General features: G+C 37.6%; 1 long non-coding RNA gene across 1 annotated transcript; it reads left to right on the forward strand.

The window, feature by feature from the left end:
* Positions 1–2315: 2315 nt before the first annotated feature.
* Positions 2316–3042, forward strand: LOC110674370. The gene is made up of 2 exons (XR_002498800.1): positions 2316–2486; positions 2547–3042. It is a non-coding gene; the product is annotated as an uncharacterized LOC110674370 (long non-coding RNA).
* The last annotated feature ends 3994 nt before the right edge of the window (positions 3043–7036 follow it).

Below are 7036 nucleotides of genomic sequence, written 5' to 3' on the forward strand. Positions count from 1 at the left end.
ACATACAAAGCCTCCAGGTGAACTCTTGCGTTACTTTTCGAAGAGACTTATCTAACATTGACCTCTTCTTGAGTCAGTCGTCGGGTGTAGACACATTTTTAAGCGCTCCGTAGTTATTTTAATTTATTTATTTTTTGCTGTTTACAAATATCGCGCGCGACCGGTAAAAATGCAGTGTAGTGTTAAATCATGCAATATCAGTGACGATCGCTTCCTATGGAAGTGCGAGTTCTGCTTTAAAAATTACCACGCGGCATGCATTGGTGTGCAACGCCATCAGGAGAGTTTTATTTTATCATTTATGGTACCTCTCTGCGGCGATTGCCAGCATAACCTGAAATCCGGAATTGACACCCGCAAAGTGCTCCATCAACAGCAGCAGCTAATCGATTCAATTAGGGCACATGGGACGTCAGGATAAATTGTTATTCATCATCATAAAGTTGGTTTGCATGTATAATGCTTCACCAACTGTGTGGCAGGCAACAGTGGTGCTTCTGCCGGGAAGGATACAAGACCAACAATTGAAAAGGCCTCAAGTCCAAAATGTAAACAAATCGGTTTTCTGCTGATTTCAGTGTATAAGAGCCTATTCTTACTAAAACATACAATAGTCATTTAAAAATATGCATAAAAGTTGAAAAAATAACATTTTTCTAAAAGGCCCCATCTCATTTTCCGCTAACCAGGTTATTCATCGCAAATGCGGCCTTTTCTCAAAAAGGCCTCATTTCTATATCTGACGGAAACCGAGTTGAGGCCTGTTAAACAAACATCAAAATTGCAATGTAGATTGCGAAAACCGTTCCAAATTCACTAAGTAGATGCAGGTTATACTACGGAGCGACTGCTCCTTGTATTATTTTGTACAGTGGTTGTCTAAACGGCGAACATTATCGGGTTCCTGTAGACTGATGTATTTTGTATCATACTACCTAATAATACCTGTGTCAGCCTGTCTGTACTTCACAAATTATCAACAAAAACACGATTTGGTTTCAATTGCATGAAAAATAACGTTCAATTGCAATATTATTTCAATTGAACTAATATTTCCATACATTTTCTCGACGACAAACTCGCGTAGCACATACATAATGTTCATGGATGACGAAGGGTTCATTCAATCACATATTTAATCGACCGCACGAATCTTCTCTTGCTGTAGGGATCTCCATGTACTTTACTTCACCACTTAACACTCTTCTACACTTCAAATTTCTTATTTCATCATCAATTTTGAATGATTTTCAAATGGCCACATCAGAAGATGATGAAAAAACAAGCCACAACTAGAAGGCCTCAACACATTTTAGAGTAAACAAAGGCGTCAACTCACAGGCCTCATCAGCGTCGGCCGGCGTCTATGGCCACAAATGAAAAGGGCTGCACAGCTTTTGGTGAAATAAAAGCCTCATTTCCTTTGACTCGTTTTTTAGCAGGATTTTCTGCTAAAATGATAGTAATGAATATTCATAGCTATAAATCAGTTTATCCATCGACTTTCTGGACGATAAAATATCATACAATGCTTAAATTCATAATTTAAATTTGATTTATTGTTTGACAAAACAAGATTGCATTTTTCTCATTGTTTACTTTTTGGAGATGAGGCCTTTTGAATTGTTAGTCTTGAATAGATCAAAGTAATCCAGGCTACTATGTTCTACAGCAAAAAAGCAGTGTTGCTATTGAAGTAATTGAATGATCATCTCAGCATGATATAAACTTTCCCGCATAGAAAAACACAGTTTGCCATACATTGCAAACAATAATTTTCTTATAGCTGTAAAGGTTAATGTTTCACAAACAGTAGCTTTCATGTTGGACAATATTAAATTTAAAGCATTAGATTATTAAAAATGGTTTGAGTAATCCAAATCAAATAGTAACATCATTTCAAAATGGCTGGAAACGGTAAAATTATATCGGGGTTGAGACTCGTAAGAAACAGTGGAGCTATAAGGCCACCATTTGCCGAATGATTTGCGCTTCTACCATATATTACCAAATTAATACATTACAGCAAACGGTTAGTTTGTGCGCGCAGCCTTTATTATACACGCTCACAAAAAATCAATTAGTAGTGTTAAAGTCAAGGAAGTAATGAAATATTTTATTTATCCAAATAACTTTACGTGACTCTACCACGCAAGTGCACAAAACATGAACAATTCTTTTTTTTTTGCACTTCCCAAGGAAATACATGTGTAATAAACAACAAAATTGTGTTGTTTAACTTTTCCAGTAAAGGTGAGTAGAAAAAAAAAAACTTTTCTTTCGTGTAGTTTTAACCTGCGTGGTGTTTTTTTTAGCGTGTTCCTATGCCTGTGTGCCAAAAACAAAAACCAAATATCCTTGCGGTGCCACAAAATTTTCATCTCCGGTTTCTGCCAGCGTTTATATGTATATAGACTCTGATTTCTGCTTGTTTTGTGCTACAAAATCTATATTATTATCCAGTACCGGATCCAGAACTGCAGCTGGTAAGTAACCGTTTCAAATCGGCCTACAACGGGACTAAATTTCTTCTCTCCCCCCCAAAGGATTCGCAATGCTGGCGCTGAGCAAAAGGCAGATGTGAACCGACAACACCTCCGTGGCAACCTCCTCCAAGCCGATACGCGACACGTTCCGGTCTCCGCAACCAGAGCGTATCATTAGACCTCCAGCAGCAGGATGGATCCTTACAGGAAGTGTTTTATATTGTGCCAGAACGGCATGAAGCTACCGCACAGAGAAACTACTGGTTCGGAGAACCAGTTGGAATCGATTTTCATGGTCGTTTTGTGCTCTTCGTCACAGGGGGTTTTGTCGACCAAATCTTCCGAAATTCATCAGTAAGATGCTAATAGTATCGATGCAAGTTTTTAGCTCAATAGCTTACAAAAAACCTCCTGTGACGGAAAGAACAAAGCTGCCGAAAATACTAGTCATACTAGCTCGGCACACAGACAATATGATGTGAAAATTTATTCCATATAGACAAAAAAAAGTGGAGTGCAATTTTAAATCAATCAATAATAAACAATCTAAATAAAAGTGTGTTCGCCATTTTTTTTTAACACGCAAGGAAACAAGTACTATGTGTTCTTCAAACTTAAATCAGTTACATTTTAATACATCCTCGAACATCATGAATATTTGTTGAATAAAATGTACAGATTTTTTAAATTTGAAGTGAGTTTGTTTTACTTGTTTCATTGTATCCTCTACAATATTTTATCGCAATTCCTCTAATGGTATAAATGTATCATAACAGTTCAGTATTTGGTTTAAATACCACAAATCACCATAAACGAATAATTATACATACATTACTCCTTTTCATTAGAATGTTATGGTTAAATAGTTTGTAAACTGTTTGCCTTACAATTGATTTGGCAAAAAATGTACAATATATGCACAGTTTGACAAACAGTCTTCGAAAAAATTTGTTCGAGAAAATCGCCAATTTTATATGGTTACATAACTTGACCGCCTATTCCCCACATTGTTATTTGTCCATTTACTGTTTCCCAGATTGTAAAAACAGTTCGCGGTATTGTTAGTTTATTGTTGCTTTGGGTGTTATACGGTACTGTTTAGATATTGTTGTGAGTGGTTGTGGATAGTTCGGGTAAATGTACTAATATGGTTCCAGTTTATGCGGGTTGTTATCAAAAATAACAAATTATCCTTAAGTCCCATCAAAATATGGTCTTTAGCAAAGTTGTTGCTGGGAAGTTTTCGCATGAGATGAGTGTGTTCACTTTTCCATAAAATATTATGACGAAGAGATAGAGGGCTGAACACAAAAGATTGGCGTTTTCCATAGTAATCTCTATATGAACTTCAAATGGCGTGTGCACAGTCAAATTTCTTCCGAATCACTTCAAATTTTGGGAGGATCATTTTCATCATAATTGACATCATTTAAGCATAGGGGAGCAAAAGCTTCAAAATTTGCATCAGTCTAATGAACACATGCTTTGAACTTAATATCGTATATAAATAGATTTGAAACAAAATGGTTCCATGAAAAATTTCCAAACTTTTGATGCAAACTTTTATCCATGAACTAGCAACAAGTGCCCTGTTGCAATCCAGCTCAACGATGTGAAAGTAGACTTTTGCCAAAACGACCAATGAGAAGTGGTCTTTTTTGACAGGCAATTGGTTTCGTTTTTGTACTTTGACCTGTAACGTTTTGCCTTAGGACCGGACACGTCAGTCGAGTTGAAGTCAACGTCGTAGCCTAGAGAACCATGGCAACCGAATCAACAACCGGGAGAGTTATAAATTGTAAATTTCCACCCTACTTGGTTTAATCGCCGGATTCCTGGCGGATGAGGTCCTGGAAGTAGTCAGGGACGAAGGCAATGCGAAGAAGATGTGGTCAAGCTTGGGCGACACTTTCGCCAAAGCCGAAACTTTCGCCGTTACTGGTTAGAATTCACGGCTACATGCTGAAGGTGTAACAGGCTCTGTCCCAGTGAGGACGTAATGCCAAGAAGAAGAAGCTACTGCAGAAATAGCTTGATCGCCTACGGATGAAGGAGGGAGCATCGATGCGGTTCCACATGTTGGCGTTCGACGAATCGCGAGGACGGAGATCTGCTGTCGCAGCTGTTCCTAAGCTTGCCGGGCTCATACGATCCCCTCGTAACGGTGCTCGAAAATATAAACGAAGACGACCTCAATCTGGATTTGGTCAAGTAATTGCTGCAGGTGCAAGAGCCAAAACGTGCTGATCGTCAGAGCGAGACCGATGAGGACAAACCGGCGGCGTTTATGACTGCAAAAGAAAGGATTCTAGGCGGGTTCCTATGATATCCCTTTCGGGACGAACCAGCACAATTGTGTGTTTTACCAAACTTTTTTGATTTCAATTATTGAATTATCATTGATACTTGTAATTAAGCGCAAAAACTTTTGTTTACATCGGGTTTAGAAAACACCAGCTCAGGGTAAACAAAATGTAAACAAACACCGTAAGAATTGAAAAAGTTTTATCTGTCGCAACTTTTCAACTATTCGTTTTTTCTAGGTATGCACACATACGAATCGAGAGTGAAAGAGTCATTCTTTGAAATGGTGAAAACCAAATGTGAATTGATTCACACAGCAAAGATTTCTGGAGGGACAAAGTGAGACCAGCACACCCGCCGGCACTTACCCGGTCGATGTTCTTTGTGGACTACCAATTTTCATTCTCAGTATTTTGATCAAGTTAAGTGGTTGAATCTGGTTCTAATGTCCACAATAGTGCATTATATTGTATTGAAACATGAATGAGTGTACCGTACAAAAACTATGTAACAGAAAACCATATAGCTTTGGTTTAAAACCTTATTTTTATAAGTCCATATTTGAAATAGATTGGGAATCACATTTATTGTCTTAAATCGCCTATGACAAAGTTTTAGAAGCAGTAAAATTTTTGGGGAACGTTCAAAAATAACGTCAATTATTTAGGGGAGTGGGGGTATATGAAAGTGTGACAGTGCATGTACTAGGGGCTTGGAAAAAAGCATGATAGTGAGCATAGGAAGGATTTACATAGACTTAAAAACAATGGACGTAATATTTGAATGTCCCCTTGCTTTGATAATCTGTCAATACCATGTTGAATCGATAATCCATTTTGGTGTTCTACAATGCATGCTGGTTCAAAATCTGCTATAATACTTATGAAGTTCGACAACTGGAGCTGAAAATTTTTACTTACTATTTGCTTCTGAACTGCAGAATCTTTTAAATGGTGTACTATTGACGTATGCAGCCCATGCTGGTATTACTTGCAAAAATGTTGTTTATTATGTTGATCTACGAAATGCGTTTTAAACTGTAAAACTTAAAACTTTAGCAGTACTATGAAATACTCATCTTAACTATTAAGCAATGTATGGAGTCTAGATTATCCACTCATATAAAAAAATATCGTTTCGTTTACCTTAAAAATATATTGTCCATATATTGAATTTTGAGACTGATATATTGAAAGTTAAAATCTGGACTTGATTGCCGTGCGTATAGTGTTGCAAAGTAACTAGCTGCATCGATCAAAGAAATGTATCCTCAATTCCCGCTTCAGTTCGGTTTTTTTTTGTCAGGAACGTATTACGACTGTGCCAATTGGCGTTGCATGCTAGTTTGTTGATTCGTGTGATGCTTTCTTCAAAGGTCATAATCGTACATAATGCTTTCCGGGAAACTTTCCATGGTAGGGTTGACAGCTAAAAGTGACCATGCAACCGAAACGGAAGAGAAAACAGAACTTTCGAATATGGTCAGGGGTTAAAATTTACGTTCATCATTTAGAGGAGAGGGGGGGTGTGCCAGTGCATGTATTAGGCATTGGAAAAAGCGTGACAGATGGGGGAGGAAGGAAATCCCGAAAAACAATGGACGTCATATTTGAATCGTCCCTCAGAGCTTTACATTTTCCTTTGTAATCTAACATACCGGTCACACCGATTGCGAAACTTTAAAGACTCATGGCCAACCAAAAAGCCTGCTGATCGCAGCTGTCTTATGGATTGTCTTATTAAAAGCATTGTTGTCAGTTTCTTTTTCTTCGAATCTGATAATTTCTAAATAATAGGGCGATATTCAAAACTCAAAAGGCAATAGATGGCTCTTTTTCAATGGTAGTAAAAACGAAATCCTGAAGCAAACAAAGCACCACGGAAGATGAACTAAAAACAAAAAGTTATGTATTCATTTTACACTTGATTTCTAATCACTACTTTTTTGATTCAGTTTTCTAATTGCAAGCAATTTACGATTTTAATTATTTTCCATACGTTTTGACAGTTCTCCGACTACCATTCTTCCATGCGCTTGTGTTGAAAATTTGAGAATCCAGCGTAGCGTGATCAGTTAGCGGAATACAAACATCATTGTCGCCGCTCGGCGGCCGGTAAGAGAAACTGAATGTTCGAAAGGTTGTTGTCTGTAATTTTTGCCGCTGGCGCCAACTGTTAGCGTTTGAGAACAAAATAAACAGTCGTTACCCTATTGAATACATTCGAAAAAAATTTTGATTGTTTCA

The sequence above is a fragment of the Aedes aegypti genome, chromosome 1 (assembly GCF_002204515.2).
Source record: "Aedes aegypti strain LVP_AGWG chromosome 1, AaegL5.0 Primary Assembly, whole genome shotgun sequence".
NCBI lineage: Eukaryota > Metazoa > Arthropoda > Insecta > Diptera > Culicidae > Aedes > Aedes aegypti.